General features: G+C 48.3%; 1 pseudogene; it reads right to left on the bottom strand.

Moving 5' to 3' along the window:
* Positions 1-349: 349 nt before the first annotated feature.
* LOC119099532 (uncharacterized) lies at positions 350-509 on the bottom strand (annotated as a pseudogene).
* Positions 510-13942: the final 13433 nt, after the last annotated feature.

The raw sequence follows: 13942 nt of genomic DNA, 5'->3' as shown, positions 1-13942 counted from the left end.
TGAGTGCGGCGTCGCGCCGCGTCACGTGGCAGAGCGCGGCCGCGCATCGCAAGCGAAGACGCCCATGCAGCTGAGGAAAGGCGCCAGGTCGGCAAGGCCGCACGGCCTCAGGCTGCGGTGCCCGTGCGCTGGAGCAGGCAACACAGCCGACCATTGGACGGCCCGCAGGCGATGTGTGAATGCCACCCTGCCGGCAGAGACATCTGGCCGCAGGGCGTGCAACACTGATATGCACAGCCGGCGGCCATGGCCATTGTAAGGCGTTTGGTCTGTATGGCGTTCGCTTGTACAACCATGTGATGCGTCTGCGTTGCATGTTGCCGGCCTTACGGCACGCGCTGTTGGTGACATGGCATCGGCCGGCCATTCAGGCTAACCCGCGGCAGGGCGAGAGCAAGCTCCAGTAACCCCGCCAATGTTCAAAAATGAGCTCAATATTCTGGTCCCCATGTAGGGGACGTATTAGATATGATGCTGATCAGAACAGATTTGTATTAATAAAAGGCCATGTTTCATTATAGGAAATGGTAAAAAGACCAACGGATGCGCTCAGTCTCTGCAACGCATTTACACGCTACAGTGTTTTACGAAAAAGTCATACTTCCATGATCCCATGGCACGGTGCAGCGTGCCGCCAATGGGGTGAGGCACTGCCTCACCCTCCTCCCCATGGTGAGGCAGGGGGGGGGGGGGGGGGCGGGCCGTCGGCGGAAGCCGCATCCCACCCCGTCAATGCTGCATGGATTGCAGGCCTTAGGACGTCGGCGACGTCACCGCGGCCAGACGGCACGTGCGCGGCGACGACACAAGACTGCGCCGGCCCGAGGCGTGACGCCAGGCGAGGAACGCCGGTGGCAAAACTGCGACCATACGATAAGGCCGCAGTTGCCCAACGCCTACGGACATTGCAGGGAAGTGGCAAACCCACAGCCGGCCGGCCAGCCCAGGTAACGGGCGGGGGCTACACACCGGAACGCTACACAGTCCGGGGTCACGGGAGGCATCTCGTGTTGATTCCATATGATTACACTAATGCACAGATCAAATAACAATCAGTACAGCACGTGCACACGCGCCGCTAGCAGAAAAAGAAGGGGGAGATGTCTTGATCATTGTCACGTAAATACACCAACACACCGATTCGATGAGAATAAGTAGAACATAATTCAGGCAATGGGGCATTGTCTCGTTGTGATTGTCATTCGATTGCACCAATATACGGAACAAATAAGGATCAATTGCACCCACACAGTGGGCATACAACCCTAAGGGGGAGGGACATCTCGTGATGCGGTGATTACACTAATACACGGATCAAATAAAACACTAGGACAAGGGGAGGGGCGGCAGTACTACACTTTGATCTGAGACAAAATGCCGAGAAGCGATGCAGATGCAACTGAAACAGGCGCATTTGTGTAGTGCCGGCCGCTGTCGCTCTTGAAGGCCGACGTGCACGCGCCTGGCCACGTGCGCCGGGTCACCGGCGACCGCTCCATGGGCGCAAATCGTCGGCGACCTTCGACCGTCGACCTCGGGCTGCCGCCAGCCGGGTCCCCACCGGGGGCGTTGCCGCAGCGGCCACCTGCTGCCGCCGGCTCGCCCACGGACTCACCGCGGTCCTGCCTCGGCGAGCGGCTCGAGCGAGTCGCCGGCCTCCTCACCGGCCGGCGGCCGCCGTCAGCGACGCCGTAGCTGCCACCAGCGGGGACACCACGTCGTCCATCACCGCTGGCCCGACTGGGCAACGCCCTTCAACGAGCCGACCTCCACCTGGCAGGCCGCCCGCCGCGGAGGGCCTCGCCGACGACGCCAGACGCCACATCACCTGCTTCGTCGCCGGCGAGTGCCCCAATGCTCCCTGCACGCGCCTGTGCGGCCGGCCCGAGCCGGCCGTCCCTTCCCACGCCGCCGCGCATGTCGCCGCCGTGCTACGGTCCGTCCCCCGAGGTGGCGTCCCCCGTGTGGGGTGACTGCTCACCGGTCGAGCGGCAGCGCACGCCGAGTCCGCCGGCGTCTCCGGCGCCGAGTCCGGTGTCGCTGTCGCCCCCTCTGGCATCTCCCGGCGGTCCGCCACCTCGGGCGACGCCACCGCCGGCGGCGCCGTCCCCCTCGACAGCGCTTTCACAGTGGCCGCCTGTGCCGTCGCCCGCGCCGCTGCCGCCAATGCGCGCATGTGCGTGCGCGGGGTCGCCCGTCCGCGTCCCCGCGCCGGCCCAGCGAGGGCACCCACCGCAGCGGGGCCCAGTGCGGTGGGGGCCAAGTGACGCAAGTGACGGTACGGTTCGCGACGACGGAGTGGCGCCCCGCAAGCGGCGGCTGGCGCTGGAAGTGGAGAAGGGGCCTCGCCGGGGTGCGCCCACGGTGGTCCCCGCGTGCCCCCCGGCTTCCTCCCGCTGCCGGCACCACAACTGACGTTACCCCTCCGCACGCCTGTCGTCGCCCCCAGTGCCCCCCCCCCCCCCCCAATGCTAAAGTGCATTGGTACGCGCATGTGGTGAACTCCTGTGCTTCTTGGGAAACCAGAGGTACGGGGTTCGAGTCCCCGCGGTGCCCACCCTTCCTGCCAGGGTAAGAGGCATGTGACGCCATATAGCCTCAGCAGCTAAGTGAGTCGTAAAGCAACAGTGACGAGACAACGACCGGGAACCTATCTTAATGTAAATACAAGTGTGATGGTTTTGTTTCCAGCTGAAGTCATAACCGTACCATTTTTAATAAACTTTTACATAACTCCAACTTTACTATCCAACTTTTATCAACGGCCAACTTTGTCAGCCTATGGATCAATACGTTGAGAAAGAAACGGCAATTGGCAAACAGTGCTGAGCAGCGCGTCCACGGCTAGTCGGAAGCAAAGCAAATTTTAAGGTTGCTTGCCTTTTTTGGTATAGTTCCTTACAATGTTGCTTGTTGGTTAACTCGATTTTGAAACAATAAAACCACTTGCAGTTCGTCGTACCTAATAGGTGCGAGCAATATCTACGTTATGTAAGAAACACAACAAAGAGCTTAATCGGATCACATAGCAATTTTGAACTAAAGATAAGGAGATGATCCTATCAGATTTAATTTTCCTAAAATGCGCGACTAAAAAACGTCATACGTTTGAGCCCCATAGACTGATTCAGACTATAACACTTCAGATGAAGTATTAGGAATACGTGTTTCTGTAATGAACTGTTTGGTTTTAAAAAACATTTAAGGCTTCCAAGAGTATAGAAAATAAAACGAAAAAATGAATTTCCTCTCGTAATGTAGCAATTTTGTCCAATTTTTGCTGCGCTCACTTTCGCGCATGTCTAAAATTGACCCGTTTGTGGTACCCTGCTAATTCGACCCAACCTAGCTTGAAATGCTGACGTGCCAAGTAATTTTCACGACCGACTTCCTGCAGCCCGTTAAAATTTGTGCCAATAAATTTACGGCAAGAGGAAATCCACGCATTTTTAAAGCTGCATGGTGCATTTTGATATCAAAGGATAGTGTATTATTAAGCTCATCACTCGGCTCCCTTACAAGATGGAATGATGCAAATGGTTTCGATCAAAGGAAGATACAACGCGCTATCTTTTGTAGGAAACATGACTAGAAGTGTTAGATGACTCGCTTTATAATATTCAAACAACACACAAAACATGTTAAAGATACTTCCAAGGGTTCTGACTAATGTCGGAGACCTTGTCAGAGCCCTTGTTTGGCACAAATTTTGACGGGCTGCAGGAAGTCGGTTGTGAAAATTAAATGGAATGTCAACGTTTCAAGCTAGTTGGCTAGTTAGCTCGGGCGAGAGTTCAGCTGACGGTTGAGCTTTGGGTGGCTCCGTGTTTAAGGCAGTTTTATTGGTGTTTGTTATACCCGGGTAATGTTGTTTGCGCTTCATATTGTGCAGGAAGGAATTTTAGCTCAGTGGCCGCTGGATATGGCATTGCTGTTTAATATTTGGACTGGCTTTGAAGATTAAAAACGGTGAGTTTTGTGAAATCGGACGGAAAGGCTACTACTTTTTTAGCCAGAGAGGACTGATCAAAATTTGCTTAGAAAACGTGCCGACGCGGCGTTGTCACTTCGTTTTTTTAAGATAGGCCTAGTTAGTTAATTGCAAGCCTTCAAAGAATGACCAAAATGGAAACGGTGGAATTGTGCAGCCAACTTAAACTGATGCGAAACCAAGTAAACGGCCAGGAAGAAATGATTAGCTGTCTGACAATGCAGTTAGTCAAAATGGTTATCGTGTTTAGGGATCTTTTGTTTAATTTAATTAATTGTTTAAGGATCTATCGTGTTTAAGTGATCTCTGCCGTGGAACCCGAATCAAAGGAAAACGAAGGTGAAAAAACGAGAGAGGCACAAGAAAATGCGAAAAGGAAAGGAGTGGTAGCCCAGTTGTTGAAAAAGCGGAAACAAGCAGCCAACTCATTCGAGGTACTTATGGAGAAGAAAGCGACAAAGGGCGTCTACTAGACGTAAAGAGGGTTAGTGCAGGAGAAAATGTGACAGACGCCGTGGGAAACGCAGATGGCGGCGATGCATGAACCAGAGTGGAGAGAAAGAAAAAGAAAACGGAGATACGAAAATGTGGAGCAATTCTGATCGGTGGAAGAAACGTAAGCCGGATCAAAGCAGCGGCCATGAAAGAGTTCATTTTTTACCAAAACGTACCGTTTATTACAACGACGAGTGATGAACCTGATGAGAGCTTAAAGAGCGCGGTCACAAGAAATAAAGCGAAGGAAGTAGACGTTGTGGTCCATATTGGGGCTGACGATGTGCTGAATCATAGCGCAGATTATGTTTTGGAGAGCATAAACAGCACTGTCAACCATGCAAGTCCTTGAAAAACATCAAACGAGTTTTCATTTGCTCGCTTGAAGAGAGACGGGACGCTGGCATTACGATTTATGAAACAGCAAAAACCGTCAACAGTGAACTCAGCCAGCTGCGTGCCACCCATAGAGTTGGATTTATAGGTACGCGGCCAAGAGTGATGTCCTGCGTTTTTGAAGGCCTGAACAAAACAGGTATCTAATACACGTTTGAAGGTGCCAGAAACGTATCGCAGCATATCATCAGTCAAGTGCTTGGTTTTTTAGGCTAGATGATAAGTTGATCTCTGCTTCTGATCAACTTCATGAAACCCTTGGCTCGATGCCTTCCGGAAATCTAAGTTTTCTCACAGCCAACGTGAATGGACTTTGTACAACCACTAAGCAAGTTGAGCTTGGCATGATGTTGCACAAGTATAAGATAGGTGTAGCAACAATCACAGAAACCCATTTAGGCAAGACCGTCCATGATAGCCAAATTTTCCAAGGCGGATATGAAGTACTACGACGTGACAGAAACTTACTGGCGGTCAACAAAAGTAAGGGTGGAGGAGCCGCTATATACATGAAAAATGGCTTACCATACACAGAGCCCAAAATTGAAGTCCCGGACGAGCTTCAAGTTTGCTGGAGCATCATTCGACCTTTGCAACCCGATAGCATCATAATAGCTGGAGTTTACCTCCCCCTTGATGCACCAGTCTGTCGCGGGAAAATGCTATTTGATTACCTCCTGGAAACACTTGATCGTCTTTGATCCTCAATGCCAAGAGCAAAAACTGTCTTGGTGGGATACTTTAACAGAACATTTGATGCAGAATTGTTAGCGCGTCAATTGTCTCTCTTGCAAATAGTTGCGGAACCCACAAGAGGTTCAGCCACATTGGACAAGATACTGACTTATTCTGATTCTCCAAGCGCACCACTAAACCTTTCACCCATTGGCACGACAGACCACAAAACTATCGTATGGTTAGCTGCAAGACAAGTAGAACAATCTCAAGGTTATTTATTTGCATGGGCTTTAAAGGACTCATTCATCAGAAGTTTTGGCAGATGGATTTGCTGCGTGGACTGGCAAGATATAATAGTAATAAATGGTACAGACCAAGCTGCCGCTCGACTAGAACTGCTATTTCAAAATGCTTATGGGGAGCGCTTCGCTGAAATTAACTACAAATGCAAGACAAGTGAGCCGCAGTGGATAACAAAGCGCCTCAAATAACTGATAAACAAACGCAATAGAGCGCACAGTCGTCATCAAATGGACAGAGTGAAAAAACTTGGAGCCAAAGTGGTCCTAGAGATTACAGCTGCAAAAACGGAATGGTACAGGAAACGAATCAAAAGAATTGCTTCTGACCGAAGAGGGTGTTGGTACCGACAAGTAGCCAGCTTAACCAACCGAAAACCAAAATCATGGAGCCTTGATCTTGCGGAAGCCAATGACAATGAATCAAAAGTGGAATTAGTAAATCGGTTTTTTGCAGAAATATGCACAACGTATTGACCGCTGCGCACAGAAGAGCTTCCCTGCTATATGCCTGCCAATAACATTCCTGCTGAGATACAGCCGTGGCAAGTTGCTTTTCAGCTATCGCAGTTGCGAGAAAATATGGCTGTGCCCACTGGACAATTTCCAGTGCGGCTAGCAAAGGAATGTTTTGTGGAACTGGCCGTACCACTTACTCATATTTTCAACCGGTCATTGCGTGAAGGATGCGTGCCATTGATGTGGAAGAGAGCAACAATCACCCCTGTGTTAAAGAAAACAGCGCCCAAGTTGCCAGGAGATCTGAGACCGCTAAGCCTCACACTGACTTTTAGCAAGGTTTTGGAAAAAAAACTGTTGTTCCGCAAATTCTGGCGGACATAAACCAAGCCTAGATAACCGCCAATACGGAAATATGAGAGGTGCCTCAACGTCACACTATTTAATTAGGTTGTTGCATGATTTTCTGACGGAGTAAGTCGAAGCAGACAAATTGTTTTCTATGGTTATGTACGATTTTAAGAAGGGATTTGACCTTATTGATCGCACAACAGTTATCCAGAACATGCTTGCAATGGGACTTCGCGCCGGGCATGCAAAGTGGCTTTGCTCATTCCTGCAAGCCCGATAGCAGCGGGTCACGATGCCAGATGGAACTATGAGTCATTGGAGAACCATAACATGCGGCACTCCACAAGGTACCTTAGTTGGCTCGGTTGCTTTCCTGGCTATGGTTAACGGTGCCGCTGCTGATATTGACAACCGACTGAAGTATGTAGACGACCTTACCATATAGCAGGCGTGTCGAATTGACCAAGTAGATCGCCACTGCCGGTTGCAAGAGCACACTGACAAGATAAATGATTGGGAAACGGCAAACAAGATGATATTGAACACTGGCCAATGTCAAGTAATGCATTTTTTCACAGCCAAAAAACCATTAGCACTACCGGACATCATGATCCAAGGAAAAAGCCTGCCAACTGCGATCAAAACTGAGCTTTTAGGTGTAACAACATCAAATGACATGTCGTGGCAAGCACATGTGGATGATATTGTAACCAAAACATCGAAAGCTCTATACACGCTCTACATGACGAAGAAGTACCATCCAGCGCAGAAATAGCTTGTTCGTGTGTGTCTTACTTACATCCGGCCATTGCTAGAATTTTGTGCACCGGTTTTTCACGCGGGACTCATTGCCAAGCAGGCGGAACACCTTGAGAAAGTGCAGAAGAGAGCCTTGAAAATTATTTTCGGCCATTCGGAAAAGTACTCGCACATCTTGCAACGCTTGGGCGTGGAAACTCTCCCTGACAGAAGAGAAAAGTTATGCCTAAGGCTAGGAAAACAAATGCAAGCGTCTCCCATGCATAGAGATCTGCTTCCAAAGCAGCGAGTGGCGATCTCCGGCAGAAATACCAGGAGCGCAAGCACACATCAAACGTTTTGCTGTGGTACGCGACTACGCAAATCAAGTATTCCCATATAACCACTCTCATGAACACACATATGTTATCAACTAAGTAGTTTCCTACTTCATGTGTATATTGTGCACATGTGTTACATGAGTTTATACTCGAAGTCATGTTTTTCTCAATGAACCGTCTCTCTCTCTCTCTCTCTCTCTCTCTCTCTCTCTCTCTCTCTCTCTCTCTCTCTCTCTCTCTCTCTCTCTCCTCTCTCTCTCTCTCTCTCTCTCTCTCTCTCCTCTCTCTCTCTCTCTCTCTCTCTCTCTCTCTCTCTCTCTCTCTCTCTCTCTCTCTCTCTCTCTCTCTCTCTCTCTCTCTCTCTCTCTCTCTCTCTCTCTCTCTCTCTCTCTCTCTCTCTCTCTCTCTCTCTCTCTCTCTCTCTCTCTCTCTCTCTCTCTCTCTCTCTCTCTCTCTCTCTCTCTCTCTCTCTCTCTCTCTCTCTCTCTCTCTCGTCAGAATGCGAAATCTACCACAACAAAAAATGTGAGTGTATTTTCGTGCTTTACGTCTTGTCACACAATGTCATGTCTGTGACATGGTAAGTAAAGTTACAGACAGATTACTCTAAACGTCTAATTCGATGTCCAGCCAACATTGAGATAGCATTTGTTGCTTGACCAATAGGCCAATGTTCAACTCTTTTTTGGGAGATAGATTGCGCAAGAAACGGCACATCATTCCACATCGAACGTGCACGGGGAGTCGTAAAATGAGTGACCGGGATGGTAAAATGTTTTGTTTTAGAATAACTGCTAGCGATAACTATATCTTACGTAAAAATGTTGTGTTTTATGGGGATTGTTGGTGTCTGATTCTGGGAACTAAGACATAGGTGGTGATTTTATCTCCGTGGGCGTTGTCCGCGCACCTGCACGTTCAACGTGGAATTATGTGCCGTTTCTTGCGCAATTTATCTCCGAAAAACGAGTTGGAAATTAGCCTATTGGCCAAGCAACAAATGCTATCCCAATATTGGCTAGAGATCGAATTAGACGATCAGGGTTATATTTCTGAAAATTTACTCTTCATCTCACGGCCATGACATTGTGTGACAAGAAGTAAGACACGATAATACACTCACATTCTTTGTTGTGATATATTTCGCATTCTCACATTAATCAGAGCTCTTGGAGGTATCTTTAACGTGTTTTATATGTTGTTTGATTATTGCAAAGAGAGTTATCGAACACTTCTAGTCCTGTTTCCTACAACAGATAGCGCTTTGTATTGTCCTTTTATGGAAACCATTTGTGTCATTCCATCTTGTAAGGAGGCCGAGTTATGAGCTTAATAATGCCTTATCATTTGATATCAGAATGTACCATGCAGCTTTAAAAATGCGTTGATTTCCACTTCCTGTAAATTATTTGCCACAAATTTTGACGGGCTGCAGGGTTCGGTTGTGAACATTAATTTGTACGTCAATGTTTCAAGCTAGGTTGGGTCAAATTAATAGGGTACCACAAACCGGCTGATTTTAGACATTCATGGACGAAAATGAACGCAGGCGAAACTGAAAAAAATGCTACATTACGAGAGAAAATCCCTTTTTCCGTTTTCTTTTGTACACTCTTGGGAGCTTTAAATGTTTATAAAACCAACCAGCTGATTACAGACACACGTATTCCAAATACTTCATCTGAAGTGTTTAACATCTAAATAAGTCTATGCGACTCCGACGTATAATATTTTTTGGTCGCGTATTTCAGGAAAATTAAATCTGACAGGATTTTCTCCTTATCTTTAGTTCGACATTACTATGTGATCCAAGTTAACTTTTTATTGTGTTTCTTACATAACGTAGATATTGCTCGCACCTATAAGGTACGATGAACCGCAAGTGGTTATCTTGTTCCAAAATCGTGTTAACCAACAAGCAACCTTGCAAGGAACTATAGCAAAAAAGCCAAGTGACTTTAAAATGTGCTTTGCTCGCCACTCGTCGACACGCACTTAACGCATGTTTGGACGCGCTACTCAGCACTGTTTGCCAATTGCCGTTTCTTTCTCAACGTATTGATCCATAGGCTGACAAAGTTGGCCGTTGATAAAAGTTGGATTGTAAAGTTACCGTTGTGTAAAAGTTTATCAAAAATGGTACAGTTATGACTTCAACTGGAAACAAAACCATCACACTTGTATGTACATTAAGATAGGTTACAGGTCGTTGTCCTCGCTGTTGCTTTACGACTCACCTCCTGAGGCTATAGGACGCCATATACCTCTTGCCCTGGCAGGAAGGGTGGGCACCGCAGGAACTAATGTGTTTACCTTCTCAAACGTTTGGTGCTCAACTGCATTATGAACACGTAAGACGTGTTTATGTTCTCGCACGATTGCTGAACACCACATTGAATATTTAAGGTAGCAAAATTAATCAACCTTTAAAGAACCACTGACCGCGTTTTCTCAAAATGTGTTGTGAATCGGTCTCCAAGTTAGAAAAGAGTCGAATGCGTTGTCGAAAATGTGTTGCGTTGTCGAAAATGTCGAAAATGTTCTAAAATGAAAATGAAAATGTTCTAAAAAATGGAATGTCGAAAAAGTTATAATGCTTCGATTCGACGTGAGCTCACCGGGCAACAAACAAAACTTTTACCTCAAAAAGATTCCTGGTGCATGCGGGCAGTCATGCTGTTCGTAGAGTTTGGCCAACGCACGGGAGCCGACGCGACCGTTCCCGGCGCGGCGGCCTGTGCAGCTCCCCCGCCTGGCGCAGCGAACGGTTGGGGGAGAAACAGTTGTAAACAAGAAGGTTATCACCCACCACATCTGATCTGGCGAGGGGAGTCAGATGCTTTGAAATGCCTTCGGACTAAATTCTACCAGGGCCGAGCCTCAAACCTCACCATAGGTCACCATCAATCATCACAGTAGGCCAGGATGGTTCCTTAACAGAATGATCATCGGCCGCTCCGCTGTAGTTGTGGCATCCAGCGCTAGTTAACGTGAAAGCGTTGTGTTGTGACAATTGCAATTGCTAGTGACACTATTAGCGCGCATTGTTCTTCCATTCTGCAATAGAAAGCTGCTGGTACTGTAGGTTGCTTCCATACATTCCTGACACGGGAGATTTTACACGACTAACGCTTCTTCGGACAGCCGGTTTGTTCAGGGTCTTGAACTGGCATGTGTGATATGTGTTCTGCTAGCAATACGGCCCCGGGTATCGCAGCGACTATGCTGAAAATATGCCCTCGGCAAGTAGGATAATATGAGAGGATCGTTGCTGACGTCATCGGCGGACCATGCGCGTGTTTACGTTGTTCTCGAGTCTTGTATGGATTTTCATCAAATCAAAAGGATGGTCCGTAATCTTCCCCCTGATTCGCCGTTTTTCTACCGCGGACTGATGGGCGAGGTATGCGAACTCCCTCGCGTTTGCAATCAGAATTGGCAGAAAACACCATTGGTTTGATCTCAATGGCACATCGCGACTGGTACTAATTTTTAAGCTGTTGTTTTAACAATTGAGCCCATTATGGCAGGTCCAAGGTCGTGCTTTCCAGAGAATTGCACCTTTTAAGCTTTGCAGCATTATACATACAATGCAGTTCTTTGCGGAGCCCCAAAACTTTAACAGACGTATTTCTTGTTCCGTTTTGAGCACGGTGGTGTATTTTTACGTTTTGAGCAGGCAGGTATGGCGTATCGCTACGTCGATGTGACAATATCGGTCCGCCGCGCGCGTTCCACGGCATCGTTGGTTGCTGCCTGTCGCACGTGTCCGGCCGTATATCGCCGTGCAGTTTTTTCCCAAAACCGCCACTGCTCTAAAACCAGAAAGCTAGGAACACGATTTTGGTGTTCAAACATACAAATGGGTGCCTCACAGGTTACTGAAAACTTGGATGCAACCGCCGAACATGCCGGAGAGGTATTCTCAAAGACATAAGCGGGGTTGTATGATCCCCCCACCCTCCTACCAGGGCGAGTGTTCAGGCATGTAGGAGAAAACATCTGACCTGTAAGAGGCTCAATATAGTCAACATCACGCACTATTGGTCGACAGGAGGCCAGAAATGATCATGATCCACCCTCGGCCCCATTACAAACACAGGAACCCCCGCAAACCCAAGAGAAGGCACTCATTAGAAAGATCGGAGCACCCAATATGCCGGGCGAGGATTTCATTATGTAAACCTAAAAGTTTCGCAAACTCAACCTATCTTGTTCGACGCATGTTGACTTTAGTTCGCACCTGCCCGAAACACACCCGTCGACACATTCTTTCTATTTGTGAGCTGATGCGTGACCACCCTCTGTTAATAGTCAACGTTTCAATGCAACCATCAGACACCTTCCATCCGTCAAACCTATGGGTTCCCAACAGCTACCCAGCTCGTGCGCCACACCGCAAGTTAGCCCACTCCTCGCTGCCGACCTTAGCCGGTGGCAGGATTAATTGTCGCCGATACGCCGCCCAGCCCGTTCGCTTTGATTGATTTATGGCCACCGGTACGCCGTCCTTGCGTCCCGTCCCCAGTCGGTCTGACAGCTGCCCCACAAACGACGGTACTAGCGTCCAGCACCACACTCTTGCTCATTCATCCAGGTCGGCCCTGGTGTGTTCTCCGACTCAGATGGTTTTTAGGTGTTGCCGGGCCGTCCACAACTTACGCTACGCATTTACGGCCGTTTTCAGCCATCCCTCTCCCACTGTCACGTACTATGATCCTTCGCAACCTCTTCCTTTCTCCACTGGTAACTCTGTCTTAAACGTAGCGTCTCAAAGAGATAAACCAAAGCTTGATACTTGATTTTGCAATTTGCAGGAGTCATGCATCAAGTGCTCCAATGTAAATCTGGTCTGAACTTAGTCAAATGAAAAATGGAACAGCTGAGTGACGAGCTGAGTCAGATTCCACTATCTGTGAGCCAGTCAGGAGCTAGTTCAAGACATTCGAGTCAAACCCAAGCCTGAAGCTAACCACATTTCGAGACTAGTATCCTATTCCTTGCACCGCCCGGATGGCAATATATTTTCCAATGCCCTGTAGTCCAGGGATATATCATTATTATACTCAGCCGGTAGATAATCCTCTTCTGTAAATTACGCGCGAGAGTTTCTCCAAGCACGCTTCCCAATCACCTCCACCATCCCCTCAATGACCACCAACCGACCAACCTCGCCGCGTTCTAGGAGCAACTCGCATTCAAATGGGAATTGAGATCCCAAAATGGTGAAGGTTTTCTACTTCCATCTAACGAAAAAGAAGTTCGCGACGTCCACCTCTACACAGCCTCATTTCCTTTAGTCGGCCTTGGATTACCGGGTTGCTCTGCTTAGTATCTAAACATACTGAACCTTTCACTTTTAGTACAATCGGTACTAAACACCGTTCCCCTCTTATCAAAAATGCGTACTAAATATTATCGAGGACGTGTTGTCCAGACGGAGAATTTGTTTTCGTTATGCGCAGCTATGACCGTTGACTGTGGATGGCGCATGGGAGACTGATATGGGGGATAATTTTCGGACCGGGCCATTATAAATGGCGAATGTACGCGGATGGTCGTCGGAGGGATAATTATTCGTTGAATAGTTTTCCCTTGGCTGAACGCGCCCTTGAGTGCGGCATTGGGTTGACAGTTGTTGCCTCGGTGAAAAGTACAACCAGTGCTATAGGACCGGGACGCGGCCAAGATACGTGGAATTCGGGGCGAAAGTGGGGTCTACGTGCGATGAGCTGGTGATGGGCCGTGGTGTACGGATTGGCATCGCGTGCGCACCGCTCTGTGCCACTGATCGCTGGCATTCCACATGGGCTTAAGTGCAACTTTGAATTCGAAAGTTCGGTCCGAGTTGTCTTGATTTGCACAATATAAAGGTAAGAACCAAATGTGTGTAGTGCCTGGAGCTTGGATGTATTTCTTCCCCTGTGATTCCAATATGATATGCCTGGAAATGCTTCCATCCCATCTGCTACATGTGCCAGTAAAATGTTGCTTTCATGTCTGCTGATGGAGGGAAGACCTATGCTGGCTGCAGCTCTGTATTGTGCTGCATTAAGGACATGAGACGTCAGCCAGTATTGTTTTGCCATTGGGCTCTTGGGCAGATTGAAGGCCATAAGGCATCACCTGACAATGTGACATCTCTGGCATTCCGCTGAGTGTGTGACATCACTGGTTGTGCACTTATAGGGCTC

Source organism: Pollicipes pollicipes, unplaced genomic scaffold (genome assembly GCF_011947565.3).
Source record: "Pollicipes pollicipes isolate AB1234 unplaced genomic scaffold, Ppol_2.1 Scaffold_4740;HRSCAF=5597_pilon_pilon_pilon, whole genome shotgun sequence".
NCBI lineage: Eukaryota > Metazoa > Arthropoda > Thecostraca > Pollicipedomorpha > Pollicipedidae > Pollicipes > Pollicipes pollicipes.
The sequence above is the reverse complement of the archived record's forward strand: the minus strand, read 5'-3'. Positions and strand labels throughout refer to the sequence as shown.